Below are 18,451 nucleotides of genomic sequence, written 5' to 3'. Positions count from 1 at the left end.
TCATGGACTAAATGGCCAAACTGGTACTGTGCCTCTTTTCTTTTACATGGGAACTTAAAACAGGAGGATTGTTAAGGGGTTGGATCTTCTCACATACGCCACTTGAAAATGTCCTCAGTCTCGAGCGGTTTGTTTCCAGGAGAGGATTAAAGGCCAGCTGTGAAGCACTGCATGTGATGTGTGTTCTGGGTTCTCTGCAGTTCCTTTACAGATCCAGAGCAGAGGTTTTGGTTAAGTGGAAGATGGTCTCAATCTTAACAAAACTGTTTTGAGGCGCCCCTTAATGGAACCTGGGTTATCATATTACTGTTGCTAGCAAACTTTTTTTGGAAGAACATAGACAAGCACTATTATGACGTATGAGTTTTTGCATCTACCAGAAAATACACACGTTTTGTAAATGTGACAATATCAAAGTGCTTTCCCTAACTCACTATATTTTATTTGTTGTTTCTGCAAAAACAGACTGTGCCATTATTAAACAATCACTATTATTGTTTAATAATATAAACATATTATTAAACAGACCGCTATTAAACAATCCTTAACATTTTTAAACAATCCATGACTTTGTATGCTCACCATATACAACCTCTTTTTAAAATTTTTATTTTAAATTTTTGTATTGAAGTATAGTTGATTTACAATGTTTTAGATATACAGCAAAGCAACTGAGTTATCTGTATGTGTGTTAGTGTTTGTTTTTAGATCCTTTTCCATTACAGGTTATTGTTAGGTATTGAATGTAGTTCCCTGTTCACATCGCCTCTTAATATAAGCATGTTCTTTCACACTCCCCATCTCCCACCTGTTGTCTTCTTGTGTTGTCTCCTGCAGTGGCTGAGTTGAGTATCGTTTCATGGTTACTTGTTCTCCCCCTCGTTCCTAAAATCCACCCCCATTCCACCCTAGCCTTTCTAATGCATTTAATAATATATTCCTATATATGCGTGACTCTTTCAACAAACAGTGGAATGTATTCCAGATTACGTAACTGGTGCCACATTGTGGATCTCAGTCTTTCCACTCGGGGCTTGTTTAAGATGTATGTGCAGCTGCGTGGATATATCTTATTCCTGGCATATAACTGCCGCCTGCTGTTCTAGAGCATTTTCTTATCTGATCCCCAAGTGATTCTCACTGTATCAGTTAAGGTAATATGAGTTAATGGACCAAACACGATGAATTTATTATTAGTAACGTAACAGTTACTCCTGAGAGCAGGCACCTGTCTCCTAAGGCAGGGCTCTGAGGATCCAGGCAATGATCTTTGTAGCTCTGTTGTCTTCAGACCAAGGTTACCAAGGCTGCCAAGGTTTCTGGTAATGAGGAAGGGGAGAGAGGACTAAGGATTCCACTGGGAGGATTATCTGGATCATACCTGGAGCAGAGCAGTCACCTCTATTAGGTCTTATTGGCCAAGCTTGGTCAAAGACCACACCTAATGCCAAGGAGGTTGGAAAGCTGTTGTAAATGGTACCGTTGTTTACACTTTAATTCTTCATTTGATATGTAGATATACAATTAATCTGTTTCAATGTTGACTTTATATTTTGTGATCTAACTAAATTTACTTGTTCTAGTAATTGTAGACCGTTGAAAATTTTCTACATAGTCTTCTTTGAAAAGAAAATATTTTATCTTTTTCTTATGATCATGATGGCTTTTCTTTGTGTGTTGAGTACAATGTTGAATAGAAATGGTAAGAGTGGATATCCTTGCTCTGTCACTGACTATAGGGAGGAAACATTCAGCATTTCATTCCTGAGTGTGATGTTGGCTGTAGGTGTTACATTGATGCATTTTCAGACAGAGGAAATTCCCTTCTACTCCTAGTATGCTGAGTGTTTGCTTCTTCATGAATTGATGTAGGATTTTATTAAATTTTTTAATGTATATTTAAATAATGTGATTTTCCCTTCATTATGTAAATATGGCATATTTTATTGAATGGTTTTCAATCTTAAACCAACTTTGCATTCTGGGCATAAACTCCATTTATTCACAATATATTGATTTATTAATATTTTGCTAAGGATATTTGCATGTGTGTTCATTAGAGTTACTGGTCTATAGTACCCTTTCCCTATATTATCTTTGTTTAGTGTTGGTATTGGAGAAATGTTGGCTCCATAAAATAAGGTGAAATATTTCTACTCCATTTTCTGAAAGAGATTGTGTAAGACTGCTGTTTTTTTTTTTCTTAAATGTTTGATAGAATATGCTAATAAAACAATCTGGACCTGGAGACTGGTTTTTGAGAAACTTTGATAGTTAATTTCTTTTATAGCTTTGGCATTCACATTTCATATTTCTTCTTATATCAGCTTTAATAAGTTATATTATTTATAGACTTGGTTCATTATATCTAAATTGTTTAATTTATCATAAAGTTCATAGTATTTGCTTATCCTTTTAATGTTTTTCATTCCTGATATTGGTAATTTGTGTTTTTATTTTCTTGATTAGTATAACTAGGAGTTTATCAATTTTTAAATCTTTTATTAGAACCAAGTTTTCATCTTCATTTTCTGTTTTTATATTTTCTCTATTAGCCTTTATTAATTTCCTCAATTTCATAGAATTATTCTCTTATAGTCTACTTGCTTTGGGTTGACTTTGTTCTTTAATAGCTATTTAAGTGGAACTTCAGAGTATTGATTTAAGAGTTTTCCTCCTTTGTAAGATAAACATTTATAGCAGTAATTTGCCTTTGAGCCGCTAAACCCTGTTTTAGGTGCATCATACATGTTTTAATATGCTTGATTGATTAATTGGCCTCCCTGGTGGTTCAGTGGTAAAGAATTCACCTGCAATGCAAGGATGTAGGTTTGATCACTGGGTCAGGAGGATTCCCTGGAGAAGGAAATAGCAACCCACGCCAGTATTCTTGTGTGGAAAATCCCAGGGGTAGGCGAGCCCGGTGGGCTACAGTCCATGGGTCTCAAGGAGCTGGACATGACTTAGTGACTGAATATCAACAAGAAAATTGATTGACTGGTAGCAGGTTTCATAAGCAAGGGGACTTACTTATGAGTCTTATCTTGGGCAGCTGCAAAATGCATAGATCTTCACATCTGCCTTACAGAGTCTTAAAAGTTTATATAGAAGATTTAACTCGGTTCAGTCATGTGGACTGTTCAGATGATCCAAACAACACATTACTTCCTCAAGGCTGTGTCTTGCTTGGGCAGCTTCTAGCTTGGGGAATGCAAGTGGAGTGTAAAGTCCAAGGACAGGGAGTGGGTTGGAGGCTTCCGTGTGCCTGGGTCCAGCTTAGGGGTCAGAGTTCATGTCTTCTCATAACCTCCTTCAGTGCTTTAAGAATCACATTAGTGTTTCACACTCTCAAAAGTCATTAATTAAAAAGATTCAATATTGATATTTTGAGTAAAAACCCAGCCTTGAGTGAGTTTTATTCAGAAAATGGGGGGCCTTGATACCTAATCTGCTTTATTTTATTCACTTCAAAATACTTCATAATTTCCTTGATTTCTTCTTTGACTCGTTTAGATGTATGCTATTGAGAGTTCAGATTTTTTTTCCTTCTAGGTATTTTTAATTCCATGTGGGCAGAGACATAGGATATATGTATGAATTTCATCTTTTGAATTTACTGAGGCTCAGTTTATGGTCCAGCAGATGATGAATGTTGATCACTGTATCTCATGTATTCTGCAATTGTTGGTGAACTGTTCCACACATGTCACTTTGGTCAAATTAGCCAATAGAATTTTTCAAATCTCTATCATTACACACCTTTGTCTAGTTTTCCTATCACTAACTGATGGAGTATTGGAAGAAATAAAAACCAACTCTGATTATGGAATTATTATTCTCTGTTATAGTTTTATCTACTCTTGCTTCATATATAGGCATACCTTGGAGATACTGCAGGCTTGGTCCAGAACATTGCAATAAAGTGAGTCATATGAATATTTTGGTTTCCCAGTGGATATAAAAGTTATGTTTGCACTATATTGTAGTCTGTTAAGTATACAATAGTTCAGTCATTCAATATGTCCGACTCTTTGTGACCCCATGGACTGCAGCACACCAGGCTTTCCTGTCCATCACCAACTCCCAGAGTTTACTCAAACTCATGTCCATTGAGTCACTGATGCCATCCAACCATCTCATCCTCTGTCATCCCCTTCTCCTCCCACTTTCAATCTTTCCCAGCATCAGGGTCTTTTCAAATGAGTCAGTTCTTTGCATCAGGTGGCCAAAATATTGGAGCTTCAACTTCAGCATCAGTCTCTTCAATGAATATTCAAGACTGATTTCCTTTAGGATGGACTGGTTGTATCTCCTTGCTGTCCAAAGGACTCTCAAGAGTCTTATCCAACACCACAGTTCAAAAGCATCAATTCTTTGGCGCTCAGCTTTTTTTATAGTCCAGCTCTCACATCCATACATGACTACTGGAAAAACCATAGATTTGACTAGACAGACCTTTGTTGGCAAAGTAATGTCTTTGCTTTTTTTTTTTTTATGTCTTTGGTTTTTAATATGCTATCTAGGTTGGTCATAACTTTTCTTCCAAGGAGCAAGAGTCTTTTAATTTCATGGCTGCAGTTACCATGAAGTGTGATTTTGGAGCCCCCCCAAAATAAAGTCTGTCACTGTTTCCACTGTTTCCCCATCTATTTCCCATGAAGTGATGGAACCAGATGCCATGATTTTCGTTTTCTGAATGTTGAGTTTTAAGCCAACCTTTTCACTTTCCTTTCACTTTCATCAAGAGGCTCTTTTGTTCTTTGCTTCTGCCATAAGTGTGGTGTCATCTGCATATCTGAAGTTATTGATATTTCTTTAATCTTGATTCCAGATTGTGCTTCATTCAGCCTGGCATTTCTCATGATGTACTCTGCATATAAGTTAAATAAGCAGGGTGACAGTATACAGCCTTGATGTAAACCTTTCCAGATTTGGAACCAGTCTGTTGTTCTATGTCCAGTTCTAACTGTTGCTTTTGACCTGCCTGCAGATTTCTCAGGAGGCAGGTCAGGTGGTCTGGTATTCCCATCTCTTTAAGAATTTTCCACAGTTTGTTGTGATCCACACAGGCCAAGGCTTCGGTGTAGTCAGTAAAGCAGAAGTAGATGTTTTTCTGGAACTCCCTTGCTTTTTCGATGATCCAACGGATGTTGACAATCTGATCTTTGGTTCCTCTGCCTTTTCTAAATCCAGCTTGAACTGACTTGGAGAATTTTGAGCATTACTTTGCTAGCGTGTGAAATGAGTGCAATTGTGCGGTAGTTTGACCATTCTTTGGCATTGCCAAAGAATAGAATACAGTACAATACTATTAGAATACAATAGTATTAGATCTAAAAAATGTACACACTTTAATTAAAAAATTCAAAAGCATAGAATATACAACTCCAAGAGTGAACACTAATGTTAGTTATTGACTTTGATAATGTGTCAACACAAGCTCAGGCTCACATGTACCACTGTGTTGGGAGAAGTTGATAATGGGGGAAAATATACTTTGGCGGGAGGTGTATGGGAAATATCTTCCTCTTTTTTCTTTTTTTTTTGTTGTGAACCTAAAATTTTTCTAAAAAAAAAAAAGCTCTATTAAAATTTTTTTTCTACCAGATAGAAAAAAATAATGGTGTTGGAAAAATGGTACTGATAGACTTGCTTAACGCAGGGTTGGCACAAACCTTCAATTTGTGTAAAAACAAAATAAACCGTAGTATCTGCAAAGTATAATAAAGTGAGATATGCTGTATTTGCAAATTCTATTATTTGGTTTATGCATGGTTATGACATTTTTTTCCCCAAGTTGACCTGTTTATAATTTGAAATATTCTTCTTTACTGATGGCATTTCTCCTCATCTTAAAGGCATTTCTCTGTTTCATAAAGAGTACCTTATCTGATGTGTAACCATTCTGATTTTGTTACCCTCACTGTTTCCAGGGTATATGTTCTATAGGTTGACTTTAAACCTGCATGCATATGTGGGTGTGTGGGGGTGTGTGTGTATATATATATATATGAAATGTCTCCTACAGATAGTATGTTAGCTATATCTTACTTTTCTCAGACAATTTCTGCCTTTTAATTAGAGTGTTTAGTCCACTTAGTTAGTGTTTAGTCCAATTATTGATAGAGTTAGATTGAGGTTTGCCATTTTGCTATTTGTATTCTGCTTGTCTTAGTTGTATTTTATTCCTGTGTTCTTCCCTTCTAGTCATCTGTGTTTAAATAATTTTTTGAATTCTATTTTTATACACTGGTTTTTATTTTTTAGTGGTTGCCCTAGGGATTGTATATTAATAGATATTCTTAACTTCAGGTGGATTCTTTACCAGCTGAGCCACCAAGGAAGCCCAAGAATATTGGGGTGGGTAGCCTATCCCTTCTCCAGCAGATCTTCCTGACCCAGGAATTAAACTGGGGTCTCTTGCATTGCGGGCAGATTCTTTACCAGCTGAGCTACACAGGGAAGCCCTTTCACAATCTAATTTGAGTTAATATCATACCATCTCACCTAAACTGTGCCTTGTAGTCATTTATTTCCATTTACCTACCTTATCTTTTATATGATAGTTGTGTGTGTATATATACACATGTATGTATGCCTATATATATGTATGTGTGTATATATATGTCCACACATACATGTACATATGTCACATCCACATGTTTTATAAGCCCTAATTGAGTGTAACACTGCTGCTTTATACATATTGTCGTATGTATTTTTTAAAAGTAAGACAAAATACTGTTTCATGTTTGCCCATATATTTTCTATTTTTGGTGTTCTTTATTTCTTCTTGAAGATCCGTGTTTCCATCTGGTATTATTTTTCTTCAGTATGAAGAAAATTATTTAATATTTTCTGTGGAACAGGTCTGCTGGTGATGAATTTGAAATTTTTTTGGTTTTGTGTATTTAAAAATGTCTTTATTTTGCCTTTATTCTTGAAAGATTTATTTTGACTGGATGTAGAATTCTGGGTTTGACCATTTTCTTTGACTTTTGGCCTCCATTATTTTTGATGAGACATAAACCATAGTTTTTAATTTTGCTTTTCTGTGTGTAAAATATCCTTTTTGTCAGGTTTATTTCAAAATTTGCTTATTCTTTGGTTTTCAGCAGTGCCTAGTGCTATGTGTGTAGTGTGGTTTGTTTGTACTTATCTCACTTAGAACTAACTAAACTTCTGCAATCTGTAAATTCACATTTCTTATCAAGTTGGAAATCTGGACTTTTATTTCTTCAAATATTTTGTGTCCTCTGTCTTCTGTCTTTCTGGGACTCTAATTACACCCATGTTAGACATTTTGAGTTAGTGATGGACAGGGAGATCTGGTGTGCTGCAGTTCATGGGGTTGCAAAGAGTTGGACACGACTGAGCGACTGGACTAAACTGAACTGAGACATTTTGATTTTTACCACAGGCCATATTCTTTTTTTCTGGGTCATTTCAAATATGCTATTAAGCCCACCCAGTAAAATTCTAAATCCTCTGATAGCCAGATCATCTGCAAACATGATTTTTGCTGTGCCAGTCTTTTAAAAACTACACTATGCATTTTATATGTAAATTATACCTCATGAAAGTAATACTACACTCTTTCCCTATTGCCAACTAAATGCGGACCAAGTATGTTGTCTTAGCATTCAAAGCTTTCTAGAATAGTTTTGTATATTGCTTATGTATGCAAAAAATTGCTCTGTGATATGAGACTGATAATTATGATTTCCTCTAGGAGTGGGAACTGAGTGGTTGTGAAACAGGTGTGAGAGGGGAACTTTTCAGCCTTTACTGTAAAAATTTGAATCAATTTAGAATGTATTTATTCCAATAATACCATAAAATATACCATCTGGTATACAGTTTGTGATCAATTATTTCTCCCATTCCTGGACAGCACTCCTGCCTCTCTTTATTTATTCATTTATTTATTTTAAAAATAATTTTTAATAGAGCATAGTTGCTTTACACACCTACCTCTTTGGTCTGATCATTGTTCCTCGTCATGTTCCCTCATGCTCCTTTTTCTTAATATGCATCCAGGGCCTTAACCTGCCCTCCACACTCAACTTGTATTAATATATCCATTTATGAAGCATTCTGTACTAGGACTCTGTCAGTTCCGAGTTCCAGCCTTTTCCCAAGAAGAGGTGGGGTGCAGGTGATGCTGATCTAAGGGTAACTAGACTGAGAGACTTGGATGTCATTGGTATTCCCCTGCTTTTGTATCTGCCTCTTTTTGCATGCTGATTTTTTTCTCCCAGGCTTCCTGTGTCTCTGTGTCTCTGTTCTGCCCTGCAAATTGGTTCATCTGTACCATTTTTCTAGATTCCACATAGCACTCTTTTATATCTATCATATGTTGGTCTGTTACACACAGCATGCTCATGTTTTTTAAAGTCAGACATGGGATAACCTTATTTCTCCCAAATTATTATTGTTGTTCAGTTGTTCAGTCATGTCTGACTCTTTGTGACCCCATGGGCTGCAGCACACCAGGCTTCCCTGTCCATCACCAACTCCCGGAGCTTGCTCAAACTCATGTTCATTGAGTCAGTGATGCCATCCAACCATCTCATCCTCTGTTGTCCCCTTCTCCTCCTGCCTTCAATCTTTCCCAGCATCAGAGTCTTTTCAAATGAGTCAGTTCTTTGCATCAGGTGGCCAAAGTATTAGAGTTTCAGCTTCAACATCAGTCCTTCCAATGAATATTCAGGATTGATTTCCTTTTGGATGGACTGGTTTGATCTCCTTGCTGCCCAAGGGACTCTGAAGAGTCTTTTACACCACCATGATTCAAAAGCATCAATTCTTCGGCTACTCTGAGAAAACAATGTTATAAGTGTTTAGACACCAGTATATACTGGCACAAGTGTGAACTTGGAGCTTTGTTAACACATCAGTGCTAAAGTCCGATGCAAGATGCTTTGATGTGCTTAGTGTGACTTCATGGAGAGCTGTCTCTGGGCAAAAGAATAATTGGAAGGGCAGAGAATGGTCAGGTGAGTTCAGGGTAACCACTATGGGCAGTTTCTGACTCAAGTGCTAGGTTCAGTCAGTTCAGTCACTCAGTTGTGTCCGACTCTTTGTGACCCCACGGACTGCAGCACGCCAGGCACGAGATTAGGCTGCTTCTTCCCTGAGTCAGCACCACTACTTGTGAGTGACAGTTCAGCCTGTATTGAGACCACCTTGTAACTTCTTTGTGGGGGGTAGGTCTATGACACAGATGTGATAGTATACTAGCTACCATATTTAATGTCCAGATCTGTGTGTGCTATTTGAATCACTCTCCTTGTAGGAAGAAAATTGTAACAGCTCACCTTCACTTAATGGACATGAGCAAAACTGGTTAACTGAGTGAGGCTTGTTTTAGATGTACAGAGAGGTTTTTTGCTGACACAAAAAAGTGTTTAGTGACTGTGTCAGTATTATAATATCACTAGGAATGAAGAATGGAATTAATATATACTTGTTTATAAGAAAAGAAATGTACAAACCTCAAGCTCTTTCATTCATAAGTTACTTCTATACTTTGCTAAGGGTAATAAATTCAGAGATATTATTACATAAGTATGGTCCAAGGTCACAATTGCCCCCCCCCCAACCTTGCCCCCAGACTTTGTTTTATTATTACTTTCATGCTGGCAATTTTGATAAAGGGCTTTCCCTAGGAGAAGATGAGACAACTTTCAAATCTAGCTGGAAAAAACTTTAGGCAAACAGTTCTAATAATTGGGAAAATTTGAAACATAACACAGAGCTTCAAGTTATCAGTGGAATATTAGCATGGAGTCTTAGCTACTGGACTTCCAGGGAAGTGCCAGGCAGCTATCCTTCTTAACAGACATGCATATGGTATAACCTTCTGAAATGCGTGGAGTGCCGTGAGAGAAGCGGTGGAGGGAGACTGGGTATCTTACTCACCTCACATCCCACTGGCCCGGCCTCTGATTCCAGCCACTGCTGGTGTTTTCAGATCCCAGGAATCAGCACCTTCTACTGGCAGGGCTGTGCCTACACTGGGGCTGCTCCTACAGCCTGGGGGGCCTAGGAGAGCCCACCTCCTGTGGCCGTATGTGCAATCCATTGTGTAGGGCTTAGGTCCAGTCACTGATGAGGACACATCTGGGGATGGCTTTTCCTCCTCCTCCCCTCATGCTTCCCTTCCCGTCACTGCCCATCCCTAGGAGGCCTGTCAATTGCACAACCAGCAGGCAAGTTCTATCTCCGCTCTGCTTCAGGGAGCAGCACTCAGGCAGGGGAGCAGCCGAGGCACCTGATGCAGAAAGTGCTTCATGTGGTGGGGAAATGGCTCTTGTGGACCATTCTTTATCTTTTATTAGTTAGTGGTAGGGCCTCTCCCTCCACCTTTCAGCTAGCCCCTCAGACCAAGGCTCTTCTCTCTCTGCCAGAGCACCCCCTCTAGGCATGTGCCCCGCCCTTGAGACAGTGGTCACGGCTCAAGCTGAAAGAGCCATGCACCACGCAGGGAGCCCAAGCCACTGGAAATGGAGGGTTCCCTTCAGGGGGAAAGGGTGCCTCAAGCAAATTTCTGTCTGGGGAGACATTGGAGTCTTTCTTCTGTAGTAACTTCTCTTCCTTTGTCTTTCTCTTGGAGGTCATTGAAATGCAGGGTTTGGGTTCTTCGGGTTGCATGTACTGATTCTGGCTAACCTCAGCAGAAAATAAAGTAATTTGCAGGAAAGACGAAAAGTCAGATTTGGAGGCTTCACAGCCAGAAGCAATACCCCCAAATAGCATCACAGAACTGGTCCCCTGAAGGATTCACAAGTGGCAGCGTGGGCACTACTGCACCAGCCCTGAAACTTGCAGCGGCTTAAACCACTGCCCTGTTGCCATCACAGGCACCAGAGCATATTTGACTGGGTCCCCCTGGTCATCTCCCCATGGTGCTTTCGCTGGACCTGGAGACTGTACTTGTCTTAGAGCTATAGCACACCCTGTAAGTGAATATTATTCTGAAAAAACAAAATAGACATAAGCGTGGGCAACAGAACAAAGGGGACCCATTTGGCCACATTTAAAGATACCATCCATTGTCACTGGGTGGTTTCTAACTCGGTTTGGTGGGACTCTGGATGCCATGGCCCCTCATTTAATCAGAATTTCCACTCACAGCTACTCTTATACATTGGGATTGTTATAATTTTGGCTTGAGAATCAGCTTAGAAACCACTATCCTGTGGGAATATGCATCTTCAATGTCAAGAGGCCTTGGGTTGATAACCTACAAGAGGCTCCTAAAATTGTCTTGCCAGGTGTGTAGTCTGACCATGAAGGGGGGAAGAGGAACCTCTGGAAAAGTCCCTGATATGTTATTACTGAAAATGAGGCTGTGACAGCATGACTAAGCCTCGTGCCAACCAAGTGCCCACTCCCACTCTCTGAAGTGCTTGCAACTTTGAATGGGCTACAGGCACCACATTAGGGGACTGAAGGAAATAGATGAGCTATTATAGAGAATCAAAATTCCAAAGACTCCCAACCCTAGGCTTACTCTAGGGACATGAAATCTATTTGTTCTCAAGCACAAGCCAGAAATTAATTTTTTTGCAGACTTTAGGGAAATAAGTGGAATAAGGTTCTGACAAGGCCAGTGTATATGTCACAGATCAGATGCAATGGGAAGGTGATGGCCCCTGTGTCCCTACCCACAGGTGTTCAGATCCATCAGGGGGCCAGGAGAAGATCTGTCTTCACACCACCCCTGGTTCCTGTCTTGGTTGGCTTTCTCTCATACCCTCCCTGGCCCACCCAAACCTCTTCTGCTTCCTATAGTCGAGAAGCAAAAGCTCCGACATGCCAGTGGGCACAAACAGAGATTGATAATAATAAAGAAGTTTTGCATTGGCTGTCAGCTCAACTCAGCCCATGTAAACACCCAGTGATAAAAGGTCACTGGTCATTGACTTTGATCTTTCTTAACACTTGACAAAGAAAACTCATCATGAATTGCCTTTGTCCTGATTCCACAAGCTCATCTTCAGTACTTCTCGGCTTGCCAGCTTCCAGATAAGGGCTTAAAACTCAGTCCTTTGTGAGTGGATGCCTCGTCACAAGGTTACAAAGAAGAACCATTAGAGTGAAGATGAAGGGGAGAGGAAGCCCTGTGTTAATTTGGAGGAACCCCTTTAAGTTTCGGGGTCCAAAGTGAGTTTGTTGAGGTTTGTATGCTTTTCTAATGGAAACAGCTGTGGTGGTGTTGCCCACATCCCTTGATTTAGGGAGGTCACTGGCAGTGTTCTGGAAGTACCCACCTATGAGATGTCTCCCAAGACAGAAGGGTATCCCTGGGCACTGGAAGGTACTGAAAGGGAGGCCATGGAAGATCACTCCAGAGAGGGTTGGGTTCCTGGTTTCCCACCTCAACCTCTCTTTTAGGTCCTAGGGGCTTCATAGACTGTAGAGAAAAAATGTTAGGCATGTCAGGAGATGAAGTATTGAGTTAACCCTTCAGTGATCACAGCTGATGATCATTTCTGATGTGTTGTTGAAGTAAGTATAGAGCTAAGGGATTAATGGCTACTTTAAAAATCATCGAGTGCCATAATCCTCAATTGCCAATAACATGAGGGCAGATGCTAAGGCTCTAGGCAATTGGGGAAAAAAAAACAGCAAATGTTCCCCTTCTGTGTTTAAAAAAAAAAAAAATGAGTGGGAGGAAAGAAGTGACTAGCAAAGATTTGCTGCTCTTGAAAATCAGTCTTTACCTTAAATCACCCAGTGTGGTATGAGTTCCTGTGCTGCCCAGCTTGTGGGGCTTTCTTTGGCTGAAAGCTTACCTGTGAACTCTGGGTTCCTCAGCTGGTGTAAGCCACGAGGGCACACTTCCTTCTTCTGACACAATGACCAAATCCCGTCAGAAACTGTACACCCTGGAGCACCCAGCCCGGAGCGTGGCTCAGCGTCCCACTCTGCCTATCTGCCACATCCACTTCTCTCTCCTGAGTCAGCTTTTCCGGCAGAGGGTCTATGGCACCTTCTGGGCAGAAAAAAAGCAACACTTCTGTGCCTTGTGGGCCAATCATCTAATTCACTAGGTTCAGCACCCAGTTTATTGACTGAGGTTGGGCTAAATATGTTATCTACTCTCGTGTTACAAATCACCCCCAGACTTAACAAGTTAAAATGCCAAACATTTTTTATCTCACAGTTGTAAAAAAAAAAAATATATATATATATATATATATATATATTTATATGTGTCAGGTCTTAGTTGGGGCACATGGGAACTTCTTTGCAACACTTGGAATCTTTCATTGTTTGTTGCTGCACAGGCTTCCTGGGCTTCACTCATATTTGTGGTATAGGCTCTCTAGTTGTGGCTTAGTTGCCCTGAGGCATGTGGGATCTTAGTTCCCTGACCAGAGATTGAACCCATGTCCCCTGCATTGAAAGGTGAATTCTTAACCTCTGGACCACCAGGGAAGTCCCTATCTCACAGTTTTTAAGGGTCAGTAATCTGGGAGCAGCTTAGCTAGGGGATTCTGGTTCAGAGTCTTTCTTTGCTGTCAAGATGCCCCTGGGGCTGCAGTCATCTCGGGGATTGACTGAGGCTGGAGAATCTGCCTCCAGGTTTGCTCACATGGTCAGGGGCAGCCCCAGTTGCTTGCAGTCCTTTGGATTGAGGGCCTCAGTTCTTTACTCACTATTGTCCAGGGGCTTCTACTCTTTACAATTTGGGCCTCTCCTAGAACTGTTCACAATGTGGCAGCTTCCTTCTCCCATGCAGACTGATCCCAGGCGGAGGGGAGAGAGAGAGAGAGAGAGAGAGAGAGAGAGAGAGAGAGGAAGGAGGGATCCCAAGACACAGCCACAGTCTTTTTATAACCTGATCCCAGCAATGGTACATCACCTCTCCTACCATATGCTCTTGGTCTCATGGAGACCAGTGCTGGTAGAGTTGTGAGGGGACCACTCTGGCAGTGAATACCACAGGTGGAGTGGAGTGGCGGGAAGGGTGAGGATCATTAGGAACCATCCTAAGAGACTGCCTACCCATGAACATCGGCAGAGGAGCTTGGACTCAAGTTCAGAAACTGCTTCAGACCTCTCCACCTTTACCTTTAGCCCCTCTGTAAGGAGACTGGTATGACTCTATCCACAAATCCAGGTGCGTGAAAATAAACTTTTATTTTGAGTCTCCATTTTACTGAGTTTTAGGAAACGTTAACCTCACGTTTTCTCAGTAGAGTCAAAGTGTTGGAAGGAATTTGCCCTGGTTATGAAGCATCTTTCCTGGAGCTCTCTGCTGCTTCCATACTGTAGCAGAGACTCCTTGGCAGTTGTGTAGAATCTCATGTGCTATGATGTACTACATGTGTGCACGCTAAACCACTTCAGTCGTGTCTGAGTCTTTGCAACCCTAGGAACTATAGCCCGCCAGGCTCCTCTGTCCATGGAATTGTCCAGGCAAGAATACTGGAATGGGGTGCCATGCCCTCCTCCAGGGGATCTTCCTGACTCAGGGATTGAACCTGCATCTCTTAATCTCCTGCATTGGCAGGTGGGTTCTTTACCACTAGTGCCACCTAGGAAGCCCCTGATGTACTACATTCCTTTCCTTTCTAGAATCTGGCTGCTTCCCAAACGGTCCTTCCTACTGTATTACAAGTAGCCTCTGCCAGGGAACCCCTGGACACCTCTGCCTTTTTTCATCCCACAGCCCAGGGAGAGCTCATTCTAGGTTATTCTCTTTTGGTCCAAATACCTTTCTTGGGAACTCTATCCTATATCCAAGATGTTCAAACTTTGGAAATGGGACCCATGGAGTCTCAAGTTGCTTGTGACCTCTGCCTTGAGACAAGGACTTCAGGGCTGCCTATACTTTTAAAAATATTTTTTGGCTGCACCACTCAGCATGCAGGATCCCAGTTCCCCAACCAGGAATCAAAACAGGGCCCCCTGAAGTGGAAATGCAGAGTCCCAACCACTTGACCACCAGGGAGGTCCGGGCTGCCTATATTTTTGAAAGGTGGAAACACAGGAAGGAAAAGGAAAGATGGAATACCCTGGTGCCCCAGCACCCTCTCTGGGCTTTTAGTTGGCCAGATGCATTGTCCATCTCACCTGCAGCCAGCAACATTAATTTTGCTTGCTGTGCTGAAATTTGGCAGATTTATTATATGATGCACACCTGCCTGCCACTCCTCCTGAGCCATGTTCTCCAGTATAAGACTTGTCTCCTTTCTCATACTTTTCCTGACCTCAGGCTTGGGGAGTCATCACTCTTCATTGTGCATTTATGGAGCTGCCTTCATCTCTTTCATTATTCATTGTAACCTTCTCTGTGTCAATTCAGAGACCACACATGGGCAGTCTTTTGGCTGATTCTGTCCTAAAGATGTAGTTTGACCCATGTCACATTTTGTTTTTAATTTGAATGAGTTACCAGTATTTAAAAATGGAGGGGATTTCCCTGGTGGTCCATGGTTAAGACTGCATGCTCCCAGTGCAGGGGGCATGGGTTCAATCCCTGGTTGGAGAACTAGAATCCCGCATGCCACACAGCCACACATGGCCTAAAAAAAAAAAGAAAGGATTTCACAGAAATTTGACTTCTGTCTTGTGTTGAAAAGTCATATCCAGTAGCCCCTGACTCACTTGCCCACGGGTTAATAATTGGTGCTGTGTATCAGCTGTCCATTTAGGTGGGACAACTTCCTCCTGTTGTCTTCCGCCCTCTTCCCTTTTGCTCATCACTTGCTAGACCTCTGTTTGTGATTCCTGCTTAGGTTTCTGATGTAGTTACCTCACCTCTCACAGGCTGATTGTTCTGGATGCTCCTTTTTTGCATTTAATGATTGCCCAGCACATCAGGCTGAGCTGGGTATCAGTGGAAAAAAGTTCAAACCATGTCATCTATGAACTGAAAATTAGGAAGAGCCTTGCTATGGAATGGGTTTTCCTGGTGGCTCAGATGGTAAAGGATCCGCCTGCAATGCAGGAGACCTGGGTTCGATCCCTGGGTCAGGAAGAATCCCTGGAGAAGGGAATGGCTACCCATTCCAGTTATTCTTGCCTGGAGAACTCCATGGGCAAAGGAACTTGGCAGGCTGCAGTCTGTGGGGTTGCAAAGAATTGGACACAACTGAGTGACCAACACTTCCACTTTGCTGTGGAATAGGCACTGTCAGCTAATTTCACCCAGAATCCAAGGGTTGCTGAATAAGCAAAGTGTTCTGGGTGGTAAACAATTCCCAATTTATAATTGATTTATAGCTAATAATCCCAGGCGGCAATTCCCTTATTGATATATCTCCTTCTGTTGATATATACATTTTGTAATTTGTTTGCAGTAGGTTTGAAGAGATCTTTAGTAGATGGAAATGTTTATTCTTTCTACCAGAAGTTCAATTTACTCTATGGATTTAATTTTGGGAAGTCAGTGCAAAGGCCCTAGGGCAAGAGTGTGGGAGTGGGGTGAAGTAAGCAAAGGAGGGTAGTAGTAGGAGATGAGGCCAGAAGTTTAATACAAGGAGGGTGTGTGGCCACAGGTGGTAGCAGATGGTCAGGTTCTGGGTTTGCCAAAGAGCTGGTGTTTGCATTTGATTCCATTTCAATGAAGTCCCCAATCCATCCTCCATGTTGGGGCTGAACAAGGCTCAAAGCTCACCTTTGAGAACACTCCCAGGAGATGAAAAACAATCTTTGATTTCCTGCCACCCTTGTGCAGAGCCTGGGATCTAAGGCTTCGGGAAGCTCAGCACCTTGCCCAAGGTCATAGCCAGCCAGGGCCCACTCTGACCCTTAGCATCTAAAATGCAGAACTTCTGGGACTTCACTAGTGGTCCAGTGGGGGAACTAAGATCCAGCATGCTGTGTGTCATGGCGAAAATAATAATAATAATAAATGCAAAAGGCCCTTTTTTCACACATACTAGGATAGGACCTTTGTACATAGGCCTTTCTTTTCATAAGCCAAATAAATTCTTCTTAAAAGATGCAGAACTTTTGGACTCTCTTGGAATGATCTTTGCCCCGCAGTTTGCCCCAGAGCATTGTTAGAGAAGTATGAGACCTCTGGGAGTGAAGGTGGTCCTTCCCTCTCCTTTGCTGGCTTTTGGAAGCGAGCTGTCGCACGTGCAAAGTCTCTTCAGTTGTGTCCGACTCATTGCGACCCTATGGACTGTAGCCTGCCAGGCTCCTCTGTCCATGGAATTCTCCAGACAAGAATGCTGGAGTGGGTAGCCATTTCCTGATCCAGGGATTGAATTTGCATTTCCTTTGGCTCCTGCATTGCAGGCGGATTCTTTACCTCTTATTGTGTAATTGCCAGTGAGCTAGCAATTATACAATAAGCCATTTTTTGGATTCCTTCTGCCTGGTTCTTTCTGAGCCTTCTGGCTTCTGCTTGTGACATCTTTCTGACTCGAATGGCTCCAGTGAAGAAGCGGTTTGAGTTTGGAGGCTGTTTTGCAAAATTAAGAGGCTGCTTTGACATGGCTTTAAGGAACACACCGTGAGTTTCCGCTGCAGCGGTTGCCTCATTCAACCCTGGGAGACAACAAATGCTCCAAATCGGGCCACGCACGCCCAGTGTCACACAGCCACCCAGCAAGTGGCCATTTAATCTCAATCGCTCTCCACAGCGTGGGCCAATTAAAGAGGAAGCCAGCAGGGCAAGGAGCTCTGGCAAATCTTTTGAGGGGAGGAGACCCCAGGGTTGCCTTGCCAAAGGCTCTCCCACTCCATTCACACGCTGTGCAAGAATGTGAACTGTGGGGCTGCGAGTGGGCTGGAGGGCTGCCCCAGAAACGGGAGCTGAGATGCAGTACAGATGGCAGCAAGAGTGGCGGTGACACAGAATAGTATCCCTGGGCTTGAAACTTCCAAAATGAGATTTACAGTTCTGGCCCGCCCTCTTTCGGGAGGAAACACCTGCTCCAGCAGCTTTGGAAATGGCCTCTGATTATCAGCTTCTGTGCAGGGATCAGATTTTTGCAGCTCACTAGTGCTTGGTGTGAAATAAAAGCTATTTTGAGGTGGGAGGAGTTCTCAACCTTTTCCTCAATGCATTTTGTGTCCTGATTAATTTCTCTCAAATCCTTTATTTCCGAGTCTCCTTTCTTCCACATTTCCTCCTCCTTTACCTACCTTCTACTGTGCTCTCCTCTCTAAATGTTCACAACCTCTGCATGGGAGACCGAGCCAGGGTTTACCGCTCATTTCCAGCCCCACCTTCCCATCAGGATCACCTGGGACCCCAAATAATGGGTTGGCCAAAAAAATTCATTTGGTGGTTTTTCCATACGATGTTTTGGAAAAACACAAGCTAACTTTTTATAGCCCAGTAGTTAAACTTGGGTCACTTTCCAAACCACTGCTATCAGAATCTCTCTCAGCGTGGGGCCCTGGCATAGACATGGAAATTCCTCAGCTGATTCTAGCATATAGCCAAGAATCAGAAATGCTGGCCACGGTAATGGTG

Source organism: Dama dama, chromosome 24, assembly GCF_033118175.1.
Source record: "Dama dama isolate Ldn47 chromosome 24, ASM3311817v1, whole genome shotgun sequence".
NCBI classification, from domain to species: Eukaryota; Metazoa; Chordata; class Mammalia; order Artiodactyla; family Cervidae; genus Dama; species Dama dama.
The sequence above is the reverse complement of the archived record's forward strand: the minus strand, read 5'-3'. Positions refer to the sequence as shown.